Source organism: Tenrec ecaudatus, unplaced genomic scaffold, assembly GCF_050624435.1.
Source record: "Tenrec ecaudatus isolate mTenEca1 unplaced genomic scaffold, mTenEca1.hap1 Scaffold_626, whole genome shotgun sequence".
Taxonomy (NCBI): domain Eukaryota; kingdom Metazoa; phylum Chordata; class Mammalia; order Afrosoricida; family Tenrecidae; genus Tenrec; species Tenrec ecaudatus.
Window position 1 is genome coordinate 31539 of NW_027459511.1, and position 25593 is coordinate 57131.

General features: G+C 43.9%; 1 non-coding gene and 1 pseudogene across 1 annotated transcript; both read left to right on the top strand.

Annotated features, from left to right (window-relative positions):
- LOC142436781 (ninein-like protein) overlaps positions 1-25593 on the top strand; it is a 91160-nt pseudogene that overhangs the window by 19692 nt on the left and 45875 nt on the right.
- Positions 8805-8936, top strand: LOC142436782 (small nucleolar RNA SNORA84). Its single transcript, XR_012782110.1, has one exon. It is a non-coding gene; the product is annotated as a small nucleolar RNA SNORA84 (small nucleolar RNA).

Below are 25593 nucleotides of genomic sequence, written 5' to 3' on the forward strand. Positions count from 1 at the left end.
GGAGATTAAATGATGCGATACATTAGATAAATATGCACAAGATCTCTTTAAACTGTTAAAAAGTAAGGATGTTACTTTGAGGACTAATGTGTGCCTGACCCAAGCCATGATACCATTTTGACTGTATCATTTCAGTTCCCTCATGAACCTTTTCACTTCCCTTGCGTACACATGGAAATTGGATATTGAATAAGGAAGACTGAAGAATAATTTATGCATTTGAGCTATGGTGCTAGCAAAGGATATTGAAAGTACCACAAACTACAAAAAACAAATCTGTCTTGGAAGAAGTAGAGCAGGGAAGCTCATTAGAGGCAAGGATGCCAAGACTTCATCTTCTTTCCCTGTGCATGTTATCACGAGAGACCAGTAACTATGAAAAGAGGAAGCCCTCGGAAAGATGAATTGACACAGTGGCTGCAACAAGGGCCTTGAACATATGAACAATTGTGAGCATGGCACAGGGCCAGGCAGTGTTTCGTTGTGTTGTACTTAGGGTCACTATGAGTTGGAAATGACTCAGTAGCACTGAACAACAACTAAAATAAGTTTAGAGTCTTTCTACCTAATATATATATGTCCATCATGTCCTGTCATGTATCTATCCATCCCTCTATCCAGTTGTTCCTCCTTAATTTAGAAAACCTTACTGGTGTTGGTACACTTCTCCTAAATTCTTCAAGTGGTACCACGTTTAACTATCTTCCCTTTATTTCAGGCCAACTTCAAGTCTGGAGCCCTCTGGAGCTCAGCAGCCCCTCCTTTCATACCCCTGAGATCCAAGCCCAGATAATCTGGGAAGAGCTTGGCGTTGGCAGCAGTGGTTTCCTCAGTATGCAAGAGCTGACTCTGGTCTGTCAAACCATTGGGCTACAAGACCTTGAGAAAGAGGTGAGAGAAAGCCTGAGACTGACCTGTCTCAACCACTTTTCTTTGAAATGTTTGGTCTGAAAACTCTCACCCTCTTTTAGACTATGATTCAGACATATCAATTTCTCATTAAAACTCTTGACTGGCTTCAAAACTCCTGTCAAAGAATATATCTCAGACCCCCCCCCCATTGTGATAAACTCTCACCACTGTAGGGCAGTTGTGCCAGGCACTCTTAGACACAGTCACTCAAGATCACCGTTCCCTGCCTGCCAGGCTGATTGTACTACGGCCAAGTAAGGCCTCTTTAGAACCTGTCTGTAGTCTCATCAGATGGGAATAGAGGTGGAGTGTTATATTGCAGTCCTCACTCTTCATTAAAGCGCTCTTGGCCTAGCTGCTGTTATCCTGTGACCCACTGGAGCCAGGCTGGTTTTTGTGGGTACATCTTCCACCAACATACTGCAAGTTCCCAGCCACAGCAGATAGGAAATAAGTTATTTATGGAGTTCAGGCAGTTTGAATGACTCAGCTACTGATTATGGAACTAAAACAGACATGGTAGTATAGATTTCCCTTGAGACTGATAAGGAAAAATATTTTGGAAATACAGCCAGTTGGGACCTAGACAATTTTCAATGTGGATGAAGATGAGCAAGCTGCCCTTGTTGAATGCTTGATCCAAAAGTTTGGAGAAGCAGGAGGCCCAATGGTGACATCTGGGTTGAGCTGCCTGTTTGTGGAACCTCTGCATCAAGCAAAACATGTGTTCTGATCCAGGTGTATGACTTTTGTTTAGGAAATGGAAGATTTGTTTAACAAATTGGATCAAGATGGAGATGGCAGAGTAAGTCTTGAGGAATTCCAGCTTAGCCTGTTCAGTCATAGACCCAATTCACTTCCGAAATCTTCTACTCCCATCGAACTGAGTGATCCTTGGACTCATTACCAGGTAAAATAGGACAAATAAATTATGAACCACATTAAGTATTATCTTTCTGATGACTGCAACCATAACCGTCAGCATCTTTCACAAACCTGTCCTCTCTGAGTCACCTGACTGTTGTCCAGGGGTTCAAGAGGGATAAGTAACAGAGATATGTGTTTGAGATTCTGGGGTCACACAGACCTCCATAACTGTATGTCCCTGGATGGCATGCTCATCTCTGAGCCTCATGCTCCTCATCTATAAAATGGGGCAATTGTGATGCCTGCCTCCCAGGTGTTGTTCTATAAGACCAAGTAGTGTCTGACATGACAGCTTCAGCCATTCTTAATTGTGGGATAGAGAACATTTCAGTAGGGAAATCCCTTTTCCCTCATACCATGATGCAGCAGGAGAGCAATGTCAAAGAGCATTCTGCAACATCTCCCTCGGGCAGCCCTTTTGATTTAGGTCCTGAGTCTGGATTCCTCCCTCCTATCCCTGGGTTTTATGTCTTGCAGAAGTACCAGGTCTCCGTGCAGCTTTAAACAGAACAGATTTAGGCAGTTTCCTTAAATCATAGCATTGCTCAGTGACTGCTGGGTTAGCACTTTCCGAACAGAAGAAATTCCTTCTCCCACCACAGAGCAGACTGCTCTAAGGAATTCTTGCTTTCTGCACAAGGATGTGGCTGACTCCCATGTTGTGTGGGAGGCAGAGTAAAACCAGTGTGATATTCTTCACCACTGAGTAGGTACTTCTGAGAGCATAAGTTTTTCATTCTAAAATCAACAAGAATGCAGGAAGAAGATATTCAAGAGCATTAAGGAGAGATTTCAGGCCATATAAGGTTAAAAAAAAATCAGAGTATGGCCCTTATATGTCACTGATTGGGTTAATTGGCAGATATGACTTCCTTGAAGCAGAAGCAGCCCCATGTTCCCTTTGTATTCATCTGAAGTATAGACTAATGTGGACACTGAACTAGGGATGGATGTGCGCATAGTTGGCATTAAAGAATCAAGATAGTGGCTATAGAGCCGTACCGCTTCTTGTGCCATGCACACCTTCCTGAACAGATGCTCTCTGGCCAGAGGTGTGAGTTTGTAAGGAGGAATCTTGGGGAAATGACCTAGGCAGGCAGGTATGTCTTCCAGGAGACACCCACATCAAGTGAAGTGTGATCCCTGTTTGTGGATTAAGATTTGAACATGGAAATGGGTTTCTCTTCTTTGTCAAGGATTTTCTCCAGGGTAAGTTGCACTGAGGCTAAGAACTAGGGAAGATACAGAAACAAGGGTAACTCATGTCCAAATGTGGAGACCTAGGTGTTGCTGGAAGCTAGTGTAGGATAAGGATCTCAAAGTGGCACCCCTGAGCCTGCAAGGGCAGGATCCCTAAGAGTTCTGTAACCTCGAATACCACTGAAGTATGGGTCCTATGGTAGTTACACAATCTGGTGTCAACTTGTGGAGGGGTAGAGTCTAGCCTATCAATCAGGTCATAGCTTGATGACCTCATTTGGACCCACCACGAAGATAAATAGCTCACTGGAGGCCAGATAGACACAGTCTCTGCATCGTCTTCCTTCGGACAAGTCACATGGAGCTAGGCTGATGAAAGCCAGAGCCTTAGAGCTGGAGGAGCCACGTGGAGACCCACACCAGCACTGAGATGCTTAGACTGCCACTGGATCCACAAGATATTTTACTCTCTGATCTTCCTGCATTCAGTATCATTGCATATGTTTTGTGAGTTTGAAGAGGACTTTATAGATTGATGTCAGACATATGTGCTAATATCAGACTTACGGACTTGATTTGAACTAGGGTGGGATGTTTTTGTGATATTCAACTGCTCTTGTATATAGAGCTCTTTCTACACACAGATGGGTGTCTATGAATTTGTCTCTCTAGTCTACTCAGACTAACACATTATGGTCCCTTGGGAGTGGAGTACTAGATAAAAGAATCATAAAGATGGAGAGTGGATGTTTGTTTGATCTCTGCTTCATGATAGTGCTTCTTTGGCTAGCCAGAAGTCAGATATGGCCATGCAGTTTACTGGATAGTTTTCTGGAAAGAACATGGGAAGTTAAAGTTTGGATTCTTTTCATTGGTTGTAGTCTTTGGTTATTCTTGTGTGAAATGGTGAAAATGTGATTAATGTATATTTTGAGCTCAGGGGACAAAATCACCCCTTGAATTTCTCAGAGTTGCTTAGTGAAAATGGCTGACAGAAGGTCAAAATGGCTGAGAGAAAGCTGGCTGGAGGGGCAGGGAGCACTTCAGGCAAGACGGCAACTGAGTAACACATAGCAGAGGGACTCTGCAGAAATTAGCGCAGGAGAGTCACTAAGGGGGATGTTGTGCACTGCCTGGTTGCAGGAGGAGCGTCATAAAGATAAACAGGCAAATATCCACTCGGTTTTGAGGAGCTGGGGGCTTTGTCTTACCACAGTGAAGGCTGGCTAAGGTCTAACCTTAGCCCCACCACTGTCTCAGCCAGAGACGGGATCATCTGGAGCTGGCACAAAGGCTTTATCTTAACACAGCCACACTTCAACTCCGAATTGTGGAAGGGTTTAAACCCCTCCAGCCCCAGGGTCAGGGATGGGGTTAAGCTATATTGTTACTTTTGTTTCTCACTCTTCCTTCTTTCCCACTACAGTTTCAACAGGCTCTTCTTTTTTTTCCTCTCTCTTTCTCTTCCTTTTAATCTCACACACCACTGCCAACCTCCAGGCATCTCCTCTTATCCTAGGGCTTTTACTCAACAAAGAGGCTAGAGATCTTAATATTACAATTAGACAATTTGACCTGATAGATGTGCACAAAGCTATTCACCCAAATACAAAAGAATTTACATTCTTTTCAAGCCCACATGACACATATTCAAAGATAGAGGTGCTGGGGCATTAGATGAATCTGCATAAGTTTAAGCACATTGATATATGTACCTCTCTCTCTGACCACTGTGCCATAAGACTGGAAAACCAACAAAAGGAAGATGAAGAAAACAAGGACAAACAATTGGAAGATGATAACTCTCTTGCAAAAGGAGTGTGTGCTGGCCCAGATCAGAGATGAAATTAGGGAATTTCTGGAAATCAACAAGAATGAGCACATGGTGTACCAAAACTTATGGGACACAGCAAAGGCAGTTATCAGAGGAAGTCTCATAGCAATACATGAACACATGAAAGAGGAAGAGAGACTTATGATTGATATGCTGGCACAAAATTTACAGCAACTAAAGCTGAGTCAACAGGACAAACCTATTAATAGATTAAGAAAATAAATAATAAAAATCATGGCTGAGATTCAGAAGAGGGAAAATAAGAAAACTATGGTAAAATTAGTGCTGCTAAAAGTTGTTTCTTTGAACAGATAAATAATTGACAGGTTTTTCTTTTCTAATTTGTCATTTGTTTTTTTGTTGTTGTTTTCTTTTGTTGCTTTGTTTTGGTCCGTCATGTTTTTGGTGCATATTATTATCTCTGTAGGTCTATCTAGATAAGATAGGCAGGATAAACCATCTGGAAGACAAAACGGGACTGACAGTATTGCAGGGACATGGGTGAGGGACAGGTGGGGGAAAGGACATGTGTGTTAAAAGCCCAGGGACAAGTGAACAACAAGTGATCCAAAAATGATGGCAACGAATATGTAGGAGGCCTGGTAGGGCTTGATCAAGGGCAATGTAACCAAGAGGAATTACTGAAACCCAAATGAAGACTGAACATGATAGTGGGACAAGAGGGAAGGCAGAAATGATCACAATGATCTGCATATAACCCCCTACCTGGGGGACGTACAATAGACATGTGGGGGATGGGAGACATTGAACAGTGTAAGATATGAGAAAATAATAATAATTTATAAATAATACTTTATAAATTATCGTGAAGGCAGGAGTGTGGGGGAGGAAGGGAGAAAATGCTTAGCTGATACCAAGGGTTCAAGTAGAAAGAAAATATCTTGAGAATGATGATGATGGCAACAAATGTACAAATGTGCCCGACACAATGGATGTATGAATGGATTGTGATAAGAGTTGTATGAGCCCCAATGAAATTATTTTAAAAAATAAAAATAAATAATGAACCCTGGCTCTGGCTTGATGCTGTCAGAGGCCTAATGCCATATTTTCTATCAATAGAAGCGTTTAGATAATGAGTAAGATAACTAAATAAGCATCGAATTTGACTGTTTTACGAATAGAGCTTAGGATCTGATGCTACTCTGTTTATACTGATTTTTTTTCTGTTTATTATTATTGATATATGATTGATAGAAATGATTATTGGGAAATTTGAAAATAGAGAGCTTGTAAGCCCACTTGTTTCTCGTCATTAAAACTGGATTGTTAGATGGGTTTAGGACACACCCGCAAAGAAGGCTTTGAAAAAATAAGCTCTGAAAAGAAAAGTGTCTTCAGTGTTGAGGACATTTAAGGGTGAAGATACTTGCCAAGGGCTGTTGACAGATTGACAGGGGGAAAAAAGGGAACTCTTTGGATATTTAAATTTTGAACTCGTGGTTTTGTCAGAAGCTGGGAAAAAATCTGGAACCATGAAGAAAACTACTCTCTGGGGCTGAATATTACAGGGAGCCTGTGGGCAGGCTGAACTGCTTGCTAGGCGACCACCCAGATCCACTTGTTGAGTGGAAGTGGGCGAAATGCAGCAATAAAGAGACAGATTGAGTCTGGCCACTGACACTCATGGACCTTGTTTCAGGAACGTGAAGAGAAAACGAGAGTGGGTTGACTGGTCTGAAATTCATGATCTAGCGCAAGGGGGCTAGGCTTGTTGAAAATTTGTGACAGTGCCCATGGTCTAGAAGCGAGGTGACCAATGGGCACCATGTGGACGCTGAGTGAAGCAGCCCACATTGAGTTGACCAGAATCCGACCAGATGAAGAGATGTTTGAGCCTGTGAAGTAGAGATATTGCTGCAGACTTCATGGATAGCCTGTCCTGATTTGACTTTACTATGGATGGGGAGTTCACAAGGTTCTAACTGGGATGAAGGTTCCTCAGAACACGGCTGATGTAAGTGGGCAGTATAGAAATTTTATACCTAAAATGGAGATGATAAAGGCATGAAGTGGTTGGCTACAAACTTTCATAGGTGCTGGAATATGTACATAGGATTATAGGTTTAAGTGTGTGTTCCTTAACTGCGATGCTTAGGCATAGAATATTGTTTTGTCACTTATATAATATGTTTAAATGAGGATGGCACATACTGAATGGTACACTTATTAGTTTTATCTTGTTAGTTACAGATATGATTTTATTATTTTTTTGTTAAGAGTTATATATGGGTAAAAAGTTGTGTAAAAGTGTCAACTTGACAAAGGTTGGTCTGTGGTAGTTACATATTCTGGTGTCAACTTGTTGAGGGGTGTTGTCTAGCATGTCAATCAGGTCACAGCTTGATAACCTCATTTAGGCGTGCCACTGAGATAAATAGCTTACTGGAGGCCAGATAGATACAGAGGCCAGATAGATACAGATAGGTGCTTCATCCTCCTCCGGACAAGCCACATGAAGCTAGACTGATGGCAGATAGAGCCATGGAGCCACATGGAGACTCATGCCAGCCCTGAGATGTTTATAATGCCACTGGATCCACAAGACTTTCCATCCACTGGCCTGTGATCTTCCTGCATTTGGCATATTGCATGTGTTTCGTGAGTCTGAGGAGGATTTTATAGATTGGGATTGGACATATGTGCTAATATTGGATTTATGGACTTAATCTGGACTTGGGGTGAAATTTTTTCTCAATATTCAATTGCTCTTGTGTATAAAGCTTTCTCTTAACACCTATGAGTGTCTATGAATTTGTTTTTCTAATCTACCCAGACTAACAGGTCTTTCAGCACAGCAACTTGACCCATTATCCTGCTGTCATAGCCATCTACTCTTCCTGTCACGTGTATTTCTACATACAGCACACACTTGTACACATATCCACACAGTTTGGACCCATCCACTGTATACATGTACACCCACTATATATACACACCTGATACATGTAGTCAATGCTACATGTATACACCCAAACTATAGATGCGTCTGTCATACACACACACACACACTTAACTATACACACACACTATATATGCACATGATACAAGGTGGTACCCTCCCAGAACTGGAATTGTGCTGGGCAGAGTAGACCTTTCATAATATGACTTTTTCTCCCTCTTTGAGAGCTCCGAGTTGCAGCGCCACCTGAGAAGGTTCTCTCTGGTCACAGTGAATTTTTTGTAAAAGCGGTTTCACTGGAACCTTGTTTTTCATGATGGCGAATTTAAGAGAACAGCATGCAGCTATGAAACTTTGTTTCCTCCTCAGGAAAAATGCCAAAGCAACTGTTGTGATGTTGAATACAGTTTAGAAAGACAGTGCTATGGGAAAAACTCTAAGTGTATGAGTAGTTTTCTCATTTCAAAAGAGGTGAAATGTTGATTGATGGCAAACCTCATTCTGGACGTCCATCATCTTATCGAACAGATAAAAATGTCGATTTGTAGTGCATTTGGAATTCGTTCCACCAGGTTAGACTGTTAGTCAAGCTTTCTATTAGAGGATCTGAAAAGATTTCGTAACAGTGTGCGGCAAAAACAGGCCTGATTTATGGCAGACAGGGGACTGGTTTTGCCACCATGATAATGCACCTGCTCACACAGCCATCTCAGTGTGCCAGGTTCTGGCAAAAAGCAGAATGTCTCTCTTGCCCCATGCACCTTACTCACCTGACCTTGCATTGTGTGACTTTTTTTTGTTTCCTCGAAGAAGAGGGACATGGAAGGATAACTATTTGAGGACATAGAAGAGTGAAGAAAAACACTAGGGAGGTGCTGTCAGCCATCCAAACAGATGAGTTTGAAAAATGTTTCCAAGAATTAAATTGCAGATTTTACAAATGTATCAAGTGTAATTGAGAGTACTTTGTAGGTGACAAGTTGGTTTTGTAAAAGAATTTAAATGCATGCCCCATGGTTGCTGGGCACTGTTGGGCAGATACAGCTTTCTAGCGATGGCAATGGGCCAGAGCGATCCTGGGATGCATGCATGGGGCTGTTCCTTTTCAGCAGCCTCCATAGCCCGGTCACTGGTACATGGAAAAAAATTAAATACATAGCTTTGAAAAAAATTCCAGGGTTTTTTTGAGGGGGTACCACCTACTATATGCACACAAATTGTAAGGCACACAAACTCATGCCCACCACACACACTGCTAGTGTACGTAAACATCATAAACACAGTGCCTACACATCCCTTCACTATACATTCTGTATGCATTCATGCACAGTATATTCATATACATGCACTCTCTACACACCCACACTAAATTCACTGCAGAGATATGAGTGTATACACAGTATATAATACCTTTGGGGCATAGAATGTCAAACTGAGGAGTGGGCGGATTCAGTCTTTCGTTTGTGGAGCACAAAGTCCTACCCCTCTCTTGATAGCTCTCACCTGAGAATTGCCCATTTGCACTGTCATTTTAGGGCAGAAACTGGAAGGAGGCCAGGGTGGTAGAGTCTCCTGTATTATTTCAAAGTAGAGTGTGCCATATCTTGTGTGTGTCTCCACAGTTTGGCTATAGAGTGTGATGTTTGACCATGTCATGTGGTATACCTGTTAGATAGATAGATAGATAGATAGATAGATAGATAGATAGATAGATAACCTACTTACTAACAGGTATACTAGCTCTGTACTGATGTCATATATATATATATATATATATGACAGCAGGAGAATCAGGTGGACATGGTATAGGGGAAACCCATTCTGAGCCTCATATTTTCTAGAGTAAGTGGCTAGAGGGTTCATAGCAGTTCCAGATGCATTTGAGTATCAGGGACTCGCCATTGATAGCCATGGTGCCCTCTTCCACCTGCAAACAGAGTAAAATACCTGCTCTAGAGTGTTGTCCAGTTGGCACGCAGAGCACCCAGCGTAGCTTAGTAAGCTCGGTGAACAAGCTCTTTCATTAGAGAATTGGTGACTCAGTGAGTACAGGCAGAGGAGGTTTCTGCTCCCTTGAGCCTGACTCAGGAAGTGTACTGCTGGGAGAAGATGAGGGATGAAGGGTGGAGAGTATAGCTAGGACAAGCCTGGTGGTCATCAGAGAAGGGACCGGAAAGAGTCCAGGATGAGCCAGAAAGAGCAAGAGGAGCATGATTTAAGCTGTGGGGCTGGACTTGAAAGGGCTAAAACATAGCTAGGTATCCTTCTATCTGGAGGCCAGCGAGCCGGTGTGTCAGAAAAGAGGAGTTAAGGGTGATTGAGCAAGGTATTGAGGGTCCCAGATCCAGATCCCAGCCAGCAAGGCAGTGAGGAGAGGGTAGCTGAAGAGCCATGAGCAGGTTGGAGCAAGGTGGTTTTTACTCTGAGGGAGGCAGGGGCACTGGATGCCTGGAGCAGAAATGTGATGACCTGAAGGCGTGGAGAACACTCATTCTTACTCCCAGGGATTCCTGACAACACATATTTACTGGAAAGGGCTCTGAGGTAGAAAAAATTTAAGGGAAATATTTCTTGCCCTTGTGGATTCATAGAATATCTGAACGTAGCAGGTCAGCTTTCCGCTTGAGAGACTTTACCATCATCGTAAGACTCCCCTAGCTTGCTTAGCTGAAAGCTGCTTGCTTCTGTATTCCCAGTAATGTGCAGTTTCACACACAGGGAAGCCCACTCTGCTTTTGGAGCCTCTTAGGAATTTCTCCATGATGGCAAGCCCCTCTTTAGGCTCTTCCTTTGTGAGGCCCTGTGTACCTTGTTCGTCATGCCAGAGAGATGCGGATAGTTCACGGGCTGCACTTACACACCCAACTCACACTCATCCTCACTGCCATTGACTCAGTGTGGACTCATAGCGACCATACAGGACACAGTAGGCCTGCCCTGGCAGTTTGCAAGCCTGTAGCTCTCTGTGGGAGTAGAAAGCCCTGTCTGCTGCCTTCTGGCCCCAGAGCAGTCATGGCTGCTTTGATGAATCACATCACTGTGCCCAGCCCTCTCACCTTTGCTAGAAAGTGAAGAGAGCGATAACTGGTGAGGTTGTTCTTGCTAGGCAGCGTGCAGGTTTGTGCAGTGGGGGACACGAGAAACAAGAGATTGGGCTGAACAGACGTGCGTGCTCACAGCACTTTCTTGGTCCCTGGTGTACAGACCACAGAGGAGAGCAGCTGCCACACGACCACTTCGTCCCTCGTGTCCATCTGCTCAGACCGGCACCTCTTCTCCGGCATCGATGGCGGCACTGGGTTTGCATGCCCTGAGCAGGTGGTGGCTCTGTGGGCCCAGGAGGGCATTCAAAATGGCAAGGAGATTTTGCAGGTTTGGAAATGGATGGCCACAGCTGCTCCGCTGAGAATGGGCTGAGGGTGGGGTGGGAGCCCGAGAGGGTTACTGTGCTTGGCCTCTGCTCTCTGGCTTCCTTACTCCTGCTGCAACAGAGAATCCCAGACAGGGAAATTCTCGGGAAACTTTTCTTTTTGGCTATTAATATATAAAAATTTTAATTTTGAAAGAGCATAAATAAAATACAGAGAAAACAACAGTGATAAAAACACTCTGAAGGTAGGTTTTCATGTATTAGATACTTCCCCCTTTGCCATGCTAACCTTTCAGGCTTGTTGCTTGGACAAGGCAGCACTCCGACGGGCGTTGGAACAAGCACACTTTTGTGGTGGCATCAGAGTCAGAGAAGGTGCATGTATATAGTCAGCACTGACCACTACATAAGGGCATGCATTCTGCCAAGTCCTTTGATCAAAAAAGACCTAGGTGGGAACTGTGCCACTTGGCTCCACAGGCCAGCCTCGCATTCCTGGAAGCCATGGGGGTTTCCTGCCCATGCTCCTCCATTTCTTCTGCAACTGGCCCAGGAGAATAGCCTGGTGTAGCTCTTGCTCTTGGACTTAGTGTCACACTGTGCAGTAGTCAATTTAAAATAAATATAGCAAAGATTCATTTTTAAACATTCATTGTTTCATTCTGTATATGTGGGTGGTAAGATGCACATAACATCTCTTTTTAAGTTTATTTTTCAAAATTCTGAGAGAGAAGGAAGATTTCATTTTCTGTAATACTTTTGACCATGGCTCATGTCCTCTGATACATAATTTTTCTACCAATACAAATCATCAGTGTGTGTGTGTGTAGATAGATAAATAGATAGATAGATAGATAGATATTATGGAGATATGAAATATGTGTCAGGATTCTTTACATATATTACGTTAGGAGTCTCTCCCAGAATTCTTTTAGTTTGAAATGGTAAAAACTCAACTCCAAGTGGCATAAGAAAAAAGGAGAATGTAAAATAAAATAATAATTTATAAATTATTAAGGGTTCATGAGGAAGGGGGCAATGGGGAGGGAAGGGGAGGGAAAAAAGGAAAATGAGCTGATTCCAGGAACCCAAGCGGAAGGCGAATTTTGAGAATGACGAGGGCAACGAATGTATAAGGGTGCTTTACTCAATTGATGTATGTATGGATTGTGATAAGAGTTGTATGAGCCAAATAAAATGATTTTTTTTAAGAAAGAATGTTAGTGGCTTACAGTGGTGGGCAGTTGGCAGAGTTAATTTAGCCACTGCTCTCTGTAAGTGCCTGTATCAGTACCCTTTCATCTCTAACTGCTTCCAAATTTTCCTTTGCTATCAAGTTAATTTCAACTCATCATGATGCTAGGGGGCAGAATGGACTTACCCCTTTGGGTTTCCAAGAATTTAAATCTTTATGGGAATAGATAGCCTCTACTTTATTCCTCAGGGAAATGGGGTGGTTCAAACTGTTGACCTTGAAGTTAACATCTTATTGCATTACCCACCACACCACCAGAGCTCCTTCCAGTGCCCTTAGCCTTGGGCAAAGTCTCCTCTCTATAGCTCCATACAGCCTTTATAATTATTGGGTTTAGGTGGGGGGAAGGGCCCCTCTCTTGCTATTAATCCCCATGAAGTACTATGCATGGAGTCATATTCTTCCTCATGTGTCCCTGGCTCAGGCACAGTGGGATCTCCTATTGACAGCCTAGGAGTTGGAGTGGGGGCGGCCCCAAGAGGAAAAGTCTCAGGCAAATGGGAGAGCCAAGGAAAATGGAGTCTGGAGTCAAATTGTTGAGAGACTTAAACTCATCTTGAATGTCCCTTGGGATTTATTTCTAGAGCCTCGAATTCAGTGTGGATGAGAAGGTGAACCTTCTGGATCTGGCCTGGGCTATCGACAACAAGCTCCTGATGGTCACTGGTGTCATTCAGCAAGCGGCCCTGGCCTCCTACCACCAGGAGCTGAGCTACCTCCAGTAAGAGGCTGGGAGAGGTTGTTTCAAGGCTAGGGGTGTGGTTTGTTCTCAGGGGTCCGGGACTGGCAAGGGTCTGGGCTGCTGCCTTGCCTGCCCCCACCACCCTCTATAGGCAACTTGTGATGGGACAAGGAAAAGGGTCTCTGGTGTAGGGAGAGACGCTTTGCCTCTTCCTAATAGGGCCTAATGAGCAAGGGGCCGCCTACGGTTATTCTTGCCACAGGTCTTGCATACTTGGTGAGAGGCTTAGAAAGCCAGATCTCAAAATCCTAACCTAATCCCCTTAATAATATCCCAAGCAGCTGAATCCAACTTAAAACTTATGTGACTGACATTTTTCTTGCTATTATGGAGGTGCAAATGTTCTCCAGACCAGCCCATGGGGCCCCCAGGCTTAAGCCAATTGACTGAAAGCGCACAAAAAAAAAATTGCTTCTTAGACCTTTTCACTGAGCACAACGTGGCAGTTGGCACCGTGTTCCATTACAACAGAGCTCTGCTTTCACTCAACGGGTTATTCATGTTGTTCTGCTAAATAGATTCACAGGGACAAAAGTTGATAGTATTTTATAGAAAGATAACTTTTCCAACAGTTTTGTTGGCATATAAGTCATGTATCATACAATTCAGTGGTTTAGACATATTTTAAAAGAATTGTGTAGGCGTCACCACAATGAGTTTTAGAATATTTTCTTCATTCTGGTACCCTTTATTATTAACTCCCCATAGCCCCCAGTCTCCCCTGCCACAACCGGAAGGAGCTATTAATCTAATTGCTGTTTCTATAGATCACCTATCCCGGATTTCATATACAGAAAATCCTACAAAACAAAATAAACACCAAAAAACCTCAATTCAAAAGCAAGTCGACAATAATATAAACCAAAACGAATAAAGTCATTTAATGTCAGGATACACCATTAGAGAACCATTCTTCAAAGACTCAAAGACAAGGCTAGCCCGCACTCAACACCATCATGTTGGCTGTTTTTTGTCGTTTATGCAGACCCAGAGTTTGAGGGCCCTGCAACGGTATGTGCTTCTGTGGGAAGCTGACAGAGTAGTAGCTACATTTGACAGTGTCTCCTTCCTGTGGGCAGGGGGCAAATGAAGCAAATGGTGCAGGAGCGAGACAAGGCAAGACAGGACCTGGAGAAGGCTGAGAAGAGGAACCTGGAGTTTGTGACAGAGATGGATGACTGCCACTCTGCCATGGAACAGCTCACGGAACGCAGGATCAAGTAGGTGCCACCGAGACAGCTTCTGGGTCAGAGCCTGGCACAGTAGCCCTCTAGAATCACAGCAGCTGTCCCCAATCTGGTCCCTACACCCTGGCCAGAGGGTGGGTGAAGGACAAATAGCTGCTACCCAAGTGGCAGTGCTATAGTTCTGGTTCATTGAAGGCCTTACTTGAGCCAGTAGAAACCAGAAAATGTGACTTTTTGTTTTGTACCATCAGTCAGGGGCCTCCAGAGTAACACGGTCAGTACGATAGATGGGTGTTCATATGGGTGGAAACATGGAGGGATACACGTGATTCATTTATTTTAGAAAACTGCCTCCTGGTTGTGAGGCTTGGCAATTCTAAAATCCATCGGTCAGATGGCAGGTTGGAGACTGTCTGCAGGATGGCTACGGTCTTAAAACATCCTTCTCCTTCCAGAAACCTTAACGTCTGCTCGGAAAACCTTCAACTTATTGCATAACCCCCCCCCCCACACACACACACACACACACACACACATCATGGATCATGACCTGTTTTACTGAGGACTGACAGGCTTAAATGCTAATCATATGTAATGCCCTCATAGCAATACTAAGCCAATATGTTAATAAGCAGTGGAGCCCCATGGCCTACCCAACGGCACACATGAAATTAGCTATCACAAGACTCCTTGAAAGATGAGGGTACAATAGAAGCATCAACTGAACTCTGGGTGGGGCTGGTGCAGTATGCACTGGCTTCTCATTCTATATGCCTATGGGCTGCAGACATTCGTCTCTACCCTACCTCTACTCTCTTTGCTCAATCCGTTGGACCTGCCCTCAGCTCAAGGAAGACCTTTAACTATTGTTTGTGCTTGTGATGGGTGTTATGTAAGATATTTTTTGCAAACAGCTTCAGGAGTTCAGCAGGTAGCACTCAACACAGCGAAGGTACCCCAACACCTCAGTCTTACCTCTCATCATCCTTCATACTGAACAGTCTTAGGGGGAACTCTGTATGGTATGTTTGGTGATGGCTTCAAGGCCAGAGAAAAGGATGTAAGAAAACCTAGCCACATATATATCCACACTGCATCAGGGAGAAGGTTTTTTTCACCCCTATTGAGAGAAAAGTCTTGGCCAGAGGTGGCTAAACTCAGCTAGTGATTCACCTTCCTGAATCTTTTGTTTACTGAAGGTGCTCTGCTGGAAACAGCTGAGGCTACATGAAATGATCTTCTACATTTCTCTTTCTCTCATACTGGCTCATGCCAGAAGTCAGAACACTGGCTGCCTGCTCCCTGGTCTGTCTTCCTTCACTGGTGGGCAAGATGTCTGTGGGGCATGCCCTTTTAGAATCCTGCTTCCTTGCCCCTAGCCCCTTGCCCTTTGGGTAAGCTGAGTCCTTTGGTCTCCTCATCTCTAACCTGAGAATGGTAATGAGCCCTGTCTAGCATGGAGGGATGACCAACACAATATGTCGAGCTTCCTAATTCTGATGACTGTGCATAGGCCCAATCATGTGCCTCAGGAAACAGAGAGAGTGAGAGAGACGTCATAAATGATGCAGAGTCCTGGCGTGGTGAAAAGGTTGGCCCCTTGGCACCTTGCCTCTGTGTGGGGTCATGTTCTCCTGGAAGGACCAGCAGTGAATGTGGTGTCCAGTGTCTGGTCCCTGCCTTCAGAACACTCATACTTTCTATCAAACAGGCGGCTATAAAGCCTAAAACTGTCAGTAGATATACAATCTTCCAGAAGGCCAGGCCATGTGTGACACTGGGGAGGTAGTTTAAGGAGGTGTCCCAAAAGGTACCCTCAGTCTCTCCTTTGTGGGTATTGTAGACACCTGGAGCAGGGATACTGTGGACAATTGGCCCTGCTTCGCTCAGAGTTGGAGATGGAACAAGAGCTGCTCTGGCAGCAGACCAGCATGCAGAGGGCTAGGCTGGAGGAGGACCTTGAAGCCCTGCACAGGGAGGAAGCCTGCTTGCAAGAGAGGCTATCATTGGTGCTAAAGGTATGAGGGTGCTATACAAAGAAAATGCATGTGCACAAAGCTGGGAGTACATAAAGCTTGATTTTCTCCTCACAACTGTGTTCCCTGACAATTGCCCCAGCCAGCTCTAGGGTAGTATAGCTACTTCGTGGCTATTGCCTGCAGCTCTGAGCTGGTAGATAGGGGCCAGGGAAGGTCTGCAACAGCATCTGGCACGCCTGCATCCCCAGAGACCAGGAACATATTGTGGCTTTAGCAAAAAAAAAAAAAAAAGCCAGGACCTGAAGCTCACCTAGCAGGAGCCCCACTGTATTTCCAGGAGCTGAGAGGTTCATGGGTGTGTGCCACCCAGTCCTTACCACAGCCGGCACTTGATCCCCAGGGATTACTTCTCAGGAGAGACAGGAAGGCCCTGAATCCCTGTCTTAGTTGTGAGGCCTCTGGGGAGAGGATGGCATAGCAGGTGAGAGGCAGAAGTAGCTGAGCTGACTGTCTCGGTGGACTTTCTTCCCAGTCCTTTTTGCACTCCAGCCTGCCTGCCTTCTCCGTTTTCATCTTGGCTCCTTTTTTCTCTCCCTTTCTACCTGTCCTCCCTCCCTTGATGTCTGTCTCCCTTACTCCAGCTCCTGGCTTTTCAACCCTGCGGAGCACTCAGCAGAGCCTTACCTCTTAGTTATACACTGTGTCTCAGAAGTAATTCCACATCCTTCTGATTCGTCATTGCAGCTTTCAAGTGTCTGTAAACACTGGACTTTTCCCTGACTGGATATATGGACTGCATTGATGTTATTTCAGATCTCTTATTTAGAAGTACACCCTGAAATCATTTGTCTCTAATCTTCTTTCCTAGCTTATTGCTGTTGAGCTCTTGAAGTGGGAGAAGTAGCGGCAGTGGGAAAGCACTGGGCACTTCAGTGTCTGCATGTCTGGCTTAGGAGCTGGTCTACTAAAGAAATGTTATGGGGGCCACCACGCACCTCCTCTGGCTACACACAGAAGAGGAGACTCCAACACCAACCCAATGCCAATTGGCACAGGGCAGAAGTTAAAGATGCCTCCCCCCACCATCTTTATGCTATTCTAACGCCAACCATCCCTAACCTTCCCATAACACTCTTCTTAGCTAGATTCGGTCATTTATTTCAGTGACCACATACAATTCACAGACAATATTCACAATTATCGAGTTAATCAGGGAAATGTTAATGATACAGGTCTTTTGTCTACAATACCATGCTGATAACCACCTCTTTCTCTGGTCCCAGGCCTCTCAGTTGCATAGTCCCTTGGCTTCTGCTTTGTTCCATGGGCCAGGAAGCCTACCACTCTGCCTCGTGGTCTCAGTGTTGCTCCTTGCTCTGTCTCATGTGCTCAGTGCCAGGGCTTCTGCTGCCTCCACGACTTACGGCATGGATCTCACATGTGCCCCACTGATGGCTCTTATTTCTTGATGGACACAGGATTCTCTCTCTCTGCTACTGAGATGCCGTGCAAGGGCATCACTGTCCGACCCATCTATGAGTGTTTCACATACCTGATTTGCCTAGTCCCACCCAATTATTTGATGAGTGTTACAAAGATATGGATAGAAGAGCCCTTTGGATCATTTCACTTCACCCCGGGCTACCTTTTGGCTCTTCTAGACATTGCTCCTTTAATACATGAAGAATTGCCTCCTGCCCACTGACATCTAGGATTTGTTTTCACAGTCGTGGTGACCCTGCTAACAGTCACTCGTACTTCAGTCATATCATCAAACCAGCATCTTCTCCTCGCCTCCTTTTACCTGAGCCCATGGTGAAAAGAGGACACTCTTCAATGGGGACTTTCCCTTGACTTGTTCTTTTTCTTTTCTTTTTCATATTGATACTAATACACCCATAAAAACTGGTAAACCAGCTACTTCATTACCACTCCCTATTTTAGATATCCCATTGCTAAATTGTCAATCCCTAACAACCAGTCCTCTGAGGAGACAAGCAAATTTTTGATCAGAAGAATCTTTATTTATGATTTAAACTTTGAGCATCTGTTTCCATAAATATAATCCAATCCAGGGAAAGCCATCAAATTAGAGCAATGTATGCCAGATCATAGTGTCAACATTTATCTTGTCATTCATTTGGGTTCTGGTCAACTCAGCCCTAGAATCCAAGGTAGATCAAATAGGTACCAGTATCAAGCTTGGGAGTTCACACACACCTCCCTGTACTTTAGATTAACTGGCCAATTCATATATTCTCATCAACCCTAACTCCCCATGGCCTAGGTCCTGATCATCAGCTTTATAATTCACAACTCATGAAATCTCCCAATGTCTTCCCCTCTTCACTCACATTTTCAAACTTCAGACCAGCCAGCCCCTCTCTCTCATCTCTAGCTTCTGGGGCCAGATCAGCAGGTGCCAATAGAACATGCCAAAATGCAGGCTGTGTCATCAGTGCGGCAGTTCCACCACTCCCACCCAAGTGGACCCAAGTGTCAGCACAGTGAGCGTACTAGGCTGCCGCCAGCTCCCTTAACTTCAGTCTGTCAGGAGCCATTCTCTGAGAGGAACACACTTCTCCCTGCTAAGATGACTCTAAAGGCAGGCAGCTCAAAATTCAAAAGGCCAAACCGATTTTTCTCCTACTCATTCTTTCAGTTGTTCTGGGTGGATCTGCATGTCTTTGCAAATAAGTGCAAAAGTACTGGTAGCAAAGGTTCTGGGTGAGGCTTCCATCCACACTGGTGAGAGCTTTCACTGCTCTCTCCAAACCAAACCAAACCAAACTCACTGCAGTTAAGTCAATTCTGACTCCCATTCAGCCTATAGGGCAGGGGGTAGAGCTGCCCTTGTGGGTTTCTAAGATTGTAACTCTTTACAGGAATAGAAAGCCACATCTTTCTCCCATGAAGTGTCTTGTGGTTTGAACTGCTGAACTTGCAGTTAGAAGCCCAGTGCGTAACTACTACACCAACAGGCCTCCAATACTCTACTTGGACTTAAAACAAAAACCCATTTCTTCAGGGAAAATTCCTAACTCCCCTTTTAACAAATCCAATAAGAATAGGCTGAATGTGAACATACAAGCTCTCTGTAATCATAAAACTGAGTATTTGTTTCTATCGCACATGATACCTATTTATAACACTAGTCAGGAGAAACCTCTATCCAACAGTCAGCTAAACACATAAACCCAAATACATCATCCTTTTAAAAACACTCAGTTCAATGTTCTTTTCTCCACCCAGATTATCCCATTCGTATGTCTACGGACTTGGGCCTCTGTTAGGGTACATCCAGGAAACCCTGGCCTTCTTATTAACTGTTTTGTTTAACCAGCCTGGTATTTCCTTCAGGCCACTCCAGAGCACTTTCACGCCCTTGACACCTCTTACATTTCTTTCAAGCACTGCCATTGTTTTAGGTAGGTACCATCATGTAGGTTTCGACCTTATGCATCTATGCCAGGTTCTGCAATATCCTCACAGTTTTTCCCGTTGAGCCTCCTGTTGCAGCCATGGTACCAATCGATCGCATCGAGAGCCTTCCTCTTTTTCACTGTCCCTTTGCTTTATCAGACATAATGTCTTCCCCAGGGGCTGGTCTTTCCTGACATGTCCAAAGTGTGCCCATCTTAGACTCTTAAGGTGCACTATAGCTGTATTTCTTCCAAGACAGATCATTTTGTCCTTTCAGCAGTCCATAGTAAGAATAACCAAAGGAATAATCTAAGAATCAAAATTTTCACTTCCCTTACCCTGACCTTTCTTTTGTAAAACCCCATGCTTTCATGAGCCTGGAGCCATTGCAGTTAATTCCACTCTTGACACCAACTGATGAAATGCCGTACGTCTGACCTCCTAGCTACACGAAGGGGGAGATTCCAATGCCACACCAGCCCAAGCTAATTGCCACAAGGCAGAATGCCTTGACCCTCTATCCTTTTTTTACCCTTATCTGATACCAACATCCCTCAGTTGGCACGCTACCTCTCTGTTGGGTTCAATAATGTATTGCAACGTCTTCAAAAAAACTTACAGGCAATGTTCATGGTTATAGAATTGCTTAAGGAAGCTAACCAGTTACAGAACGTTAAGGAAACAGGTTTTTTGGTCTGCATTGCCTCTTCTCACCCACGATGGTAGGCATCTCTTTCTTAGTGTTGCACCTCTGCCCTCTACCTCATGAGCTTAGCACTGCTCCTTTGCTTTGTCTTCTGTTCTCAGTGCCTTGGCCTCTGATACTTCTGGTGCCTCCACTACTTCAGGCAAGGATCTTACATGTGCTCACTCCTGGTGTTTCCATCTTGATTAACATGGAATGTTTCTGTCTGCAACTGTTATCATTCACTCTTATATACACAGTGCAATGGGAAAACCAACAAATTCCCTCAGTTAGCATTTCACATACCCTATTTGCTTGATATGGCCCCAAAATTTGGTGGGAGTTACAAAGACATGAATAGAAAAGCCATTCCAAGTAATTTCACTTCAACACAGCTGCCCTCACACCCTCCACCACTACAGGAACTCTTTCAAGGAAAAGCAGCTTGCCTCCCTGTAACACCTCTCCCTTATGGAAAGGTGAGAAACTTACCATTGCGTCATTGCTTGCGTTATATAGCTATTAAACCACTGGCCTGAATCTTTTAGGAAAACAGTCGATTGCAGAAGGAGATCTTTGAAGTTGTGGAAAAGTAGTCAGATTCAGAGAAGCTGGTGCTGAAACTGCAGAATGACCTTGAGTTTGTGCTGAAGGACAAGGCAAGTGCTTCTGCTTATTCTGAGTCTTTCAACTAGAATCATGGTCAGTAGTGTGGGCCATGTCTTGAAAATGATACTTGGGTGATAGAACTTTGGTTTTTTTCCTTACAAAAATCCTGTAATGGAGAGAAATCTATATAATATCTTTTTCTTTCCCCTTTTCATGACAAGTCACTGTGACCTAGTGCTACCCCGCGTAGTATGGCCTCTGTACTGATAAAGCCAGGACCCACTAATAGTACTTGGGATTAGCCAGAGAGGCCAAAGGAGCACTTAGAGCGTGGTGCCATCATATGTCATCTACCCTAAGGACGTTGCTGGGAAGGGAGAAGTTGCACCAGAGACAAGGCAGAAGTGCATCCCAGCCACCACAGGCTCCGGGTCCTAAGAAAACGCTGTTGGTGGCAAGACCTTTTAAACAAGTTTGAAAGTAGGTAGACTGGATGCTTTTTTCTAGAGCTACTGGAAAGTAGAAGTTAGATTCCCAGAAGGAAAGTGAGGAGGTGGCCCCAGGAACCTGGCCCAAGAGGACCTGCCTTACCATTCTCTGTATTGTTGCTTTCTTTCTGGGTCTGACATCAGCTGGAACCAGATGGCACTGCACTCTTCTCTCAAGAACAGTTCATGGCGATCCTGAAGGAGTATGAATTCAAGTGCAGGGTATGTGCCAGGGAAGTTTGGGGGGCTGGGCCGGGGGGGTTCCCTCACCATCCTCAGCTCTACTGCACTCACTCTTTTGACTGCTGTGAGCAGTCACATATTAATCTTGTATTGGGTCTTACATGCCAGCATTTTGGTTGTTGGTACCCAAACCTTCACCTTTGCTCATTCCCATCCTCTTCCCCAACCATTTCTACACTGGGGCAGGGTCAAAGCTTATGGGGAACTTAGGGTTTTCTCTAAAAGCATGACCCTCTGGCTGCATCAGCAGGTCTCTAGACCTCTTGTGCAAAAAAGTCCAAAGAACTCTACTTCTTGTCTCATTGTACCTGCTAAGAGGGTGGTGTTCAACCATTAGAATGGACAGAACTGTAGGTGACCAGTGTCTGTGTAGCTCAACCTAGCTGATGGCTATGAGAGTGGCTGAGGTTTGAGCAGGCCATGTTCAGGCCCTCCTTTTGGAGGTTGAAAGAGGAGACCACTGAGAGTATCTTCTTGAAGAGACCGGGCTTCTACGTTTAGCCTTGATTCTGCTGAAAAGCCTCTAATTTGATGACGTCTACTTGCTGCGTGTGGAAGGTCAACTTGATATCTAAAAGTGGCCTCATGTTATAGCCACAAGAATGTCCCAAGAAACCAGGCCCAGTGCTCCAGACTTGACGGCTGCTATTCTTCTACTGTATATCTTTCTTTAAAAACAAAGTTGTTGTGTGGGTGTTTTTTAATCATTTTATTGGGGGCTCTTACAACTCTTGTTACAATCTATACATCAATTGTATCTGACATATCCGTACATATATTCTGTCTTTCTTTTATAGACATTTACTTTCCATGGAGCCCTTGGGATCAGCTCCTCTTTTTTTCTCTCCCTTCTCCTCCCCCAACCCCAACCCTCGTGGCCCCTTGATACATTGTAGATTGTTAATTATTTTCAAATCTTACTCCGACCGCCATCTCCCTTCCCTTCTAGTTTCTGTTGTTCTCCCCCCTGACTGGGGGTACGGGATTATATGCTATTCATTGCTATTGGTGTCTCCTCTCTCCCCACTTCGCCCCCCTTCCCCCTACCCTTTTGTTGTCTCTATTCCCATTCCTGTTCCTGGTTCCATGTGTCGTGAGTTTTATCTCTTGCCTATGCCTATGCGCATGCTCCCGTCTAGTCTAGATTGGGAAGCGGCACTGAGGTCGTGATAGCGGGGAGTGAGAAGCTGTTGAACTCATTGGAGTACAGTCCTTCATAGTACTGTGCAATTACCCTTTTGATTTTATTAGGGTTCATTGTAATGTCCCTTGTTTCATTCCTCATCCTTGCTATTGAAATTTGTTCCTTCCTTTCTTTGGTTAGGTTTTCCATGGTCTTTTGATTCTGTTAATCCTTTCAAAGAACCAGCTTTTAGCTGCATTTCTTTTTTCCATAATTTTCTTGTTTTCCCTTTCATGAATCTCAGCCCTTTTTATTTTTCTTTTGCAATTTGTAGGATTATTCTGCTGACTGCTCTAATTGGTGTAAGTTTTGTGTCAGCACATCAATCATACGTCTCTTTCTTTTTCATGTGCTTACATATTACTATCAGACTTTCTCTGATAGCGGCCTTTGCTGTCTCAAAGGTATTGGTAACTGTATTCTCATTGGTTTCTAGAAATTTTCTAATTTCATATCTTTCTGAGCCAGTAACCACTCCTTTTGCAAAAGAGAGTTATTTTTCTTACAATTTTTTCCCTTGTTTTCTTCATCATCCTTCTGTCGATTTTCAGCCTTATGTTATAGTGGTCGGAGAGAGAAGTCGGTATGGTCTCTTTATGTTTGAATTTACACAGATTCAACTTATGTCCCAGCATGTGGTCTATCTTTGAGTATGTGCCATGGGGGGCTTAAAAAGAATATGAGGGTGTTTTTGCATTTTGGTGGAGCGTTCTGAAAATATCTATCAGGTCAAGTCATTTAATCATAATGTTTAGATCTGTTGCCTCCTTGTTAAGCTTCTTTCCTTGTGATCTTTCTCAGAGAATGGTGTATTAAGGTCACCTACTATAATTGTTAGCCTGTGATTTCTTTTATCATCTTTTGGAGTGTTTGATAAATTTTGTGGACGTCGCGTTGAACATGAATATATTTATTATGTTCACTGGTTCTTCATCTACTGTTCCCTTGAACATTATATAGTGCCCCTACCCCTTATGTCTTGTTATGGCTTGTACCTTGGGAACTATTTTTACAATCTGAGGTTAGGATTGCAACCTTTGCTTTTTTTTGAATGGCCGTTTTCTTGGTATATTTTTCTTCAGCCTATTTTTGTCTGTAATCATAAGATGTGTATCCTATAGGTAGCAGCCCAAGGGGTTGTGTTTTCTAAGTCAGGCTGCTAACCTCTGCCTTTTATTGGCTGAGTTCTGTCCATTGTTATTCAGGGTTATTATATCCAGCTGTGGACTCTGTGATGTCATCTTGTACCTTTTGTGTTGAATGTTTTCCTACCTCCCTTTCTTATCAGTGTGTTGTCCATTTGTGTGTGGTTCATTCTGCCTTTCTTTGCCACTGTTATCTTGGGGGCTCTTTACTCTTTGTTTACATCTGGGTGGAGTTGTTTTATGTGGCAGTCTCTTGTTTTTGTTTGGTGAGTGATGTTTTTCTGCCCATACCGGTTAGATAAGGATCTTTTGTAGGGCTAGTTTCTTTTATCGTAGTCTTTGAGTTTTTCCTGTCTGGGAAGACTCTAACTTCTCCATCTATCTTGATAATTTGGCTGGATAGAGTATTCTTGGGTTTGTGTTATTTTCTTCAATTTCTCCTCTTCACAGTGTCCGCTGATTGGTCTCAACAGACTCTTGTTTGAGTTCCTTTATAGGTAACTGTTTCTATTTTCCCTAGCTGCTCTTATGAGTCTGTCCTTTTCCTCTAAGTTGGATAGAATAGCTGTTATATGCCTTGGTGATTTCTTCTTGGGAATTCAGTCCAGCTGGTGTTATTTTGGCCTCCTGAATAGTTGCCTAGTTTTCATTTATTAATCTGGAGAAGTTTTCCCCTAAGAATTTCTACACTATTTATTATGCCATTGACTCTTTTGTTGTGCCTTGTTCAGGTAGTTCAATTATTCAGATGTTGTTCTTCATAGCATCAAACATGGCTCTCAGCTTTTCTTCAGTTTCTTTGATTATCTTGGCTAACTGCCTTTCCCATTTGCTGAAGTCTGCCTGTTTATCCTCTAGGCCACTGGTGCAATTCTCTGCCTCATCAAGTCTTTTGGAGAAGTCTGTGAATTCACTACTGGATTTGGTTATCTTGTCCCTGAGGTCTTTTATTTCCCTTTGGTGCGTGGCCTTTATCTCCTCTATCATTTCATCCTTTTTTTATATTGCTTCCCTCATATTCTGTATAACTCCAAGCAGAAATCCTGAAGATTGCTTTCTGTTTGCAGATCAATGTCTGCTTCTACTATACATGTCATTATGTTCAGGACTTCTGGCATTGCCTTTTGTTTCTCCTGTTTTTTCATTGAGGTTTTTGTGGCTGGTTGCTGTTTGTGTTGTGTTGTTTTAGAAGAGCCTGGTGCCATTTTTCAGAAAGTCAACAAGCACTGGTCTCCTACTTTGGAAAACTCATTGGAGTGCGTCATTGAACTGCCTGCAGCTAAATGTACTAGGTCAGGCTACCACTTTTTCCTCCTGTGGTTTTACTCCTTACCTAGCCAACCCATATCCTGTTATTTAGAGGTTACGTTGGATGGTCCTCTCATGGGACTCTGGTTGGGTGATTGTGGACTGGGGAGGATGACACTGCACTGGATGATCTTACAGGAAGCCATGGTGGTGTGGCCCACAGCGGCTTGGAACACCTCA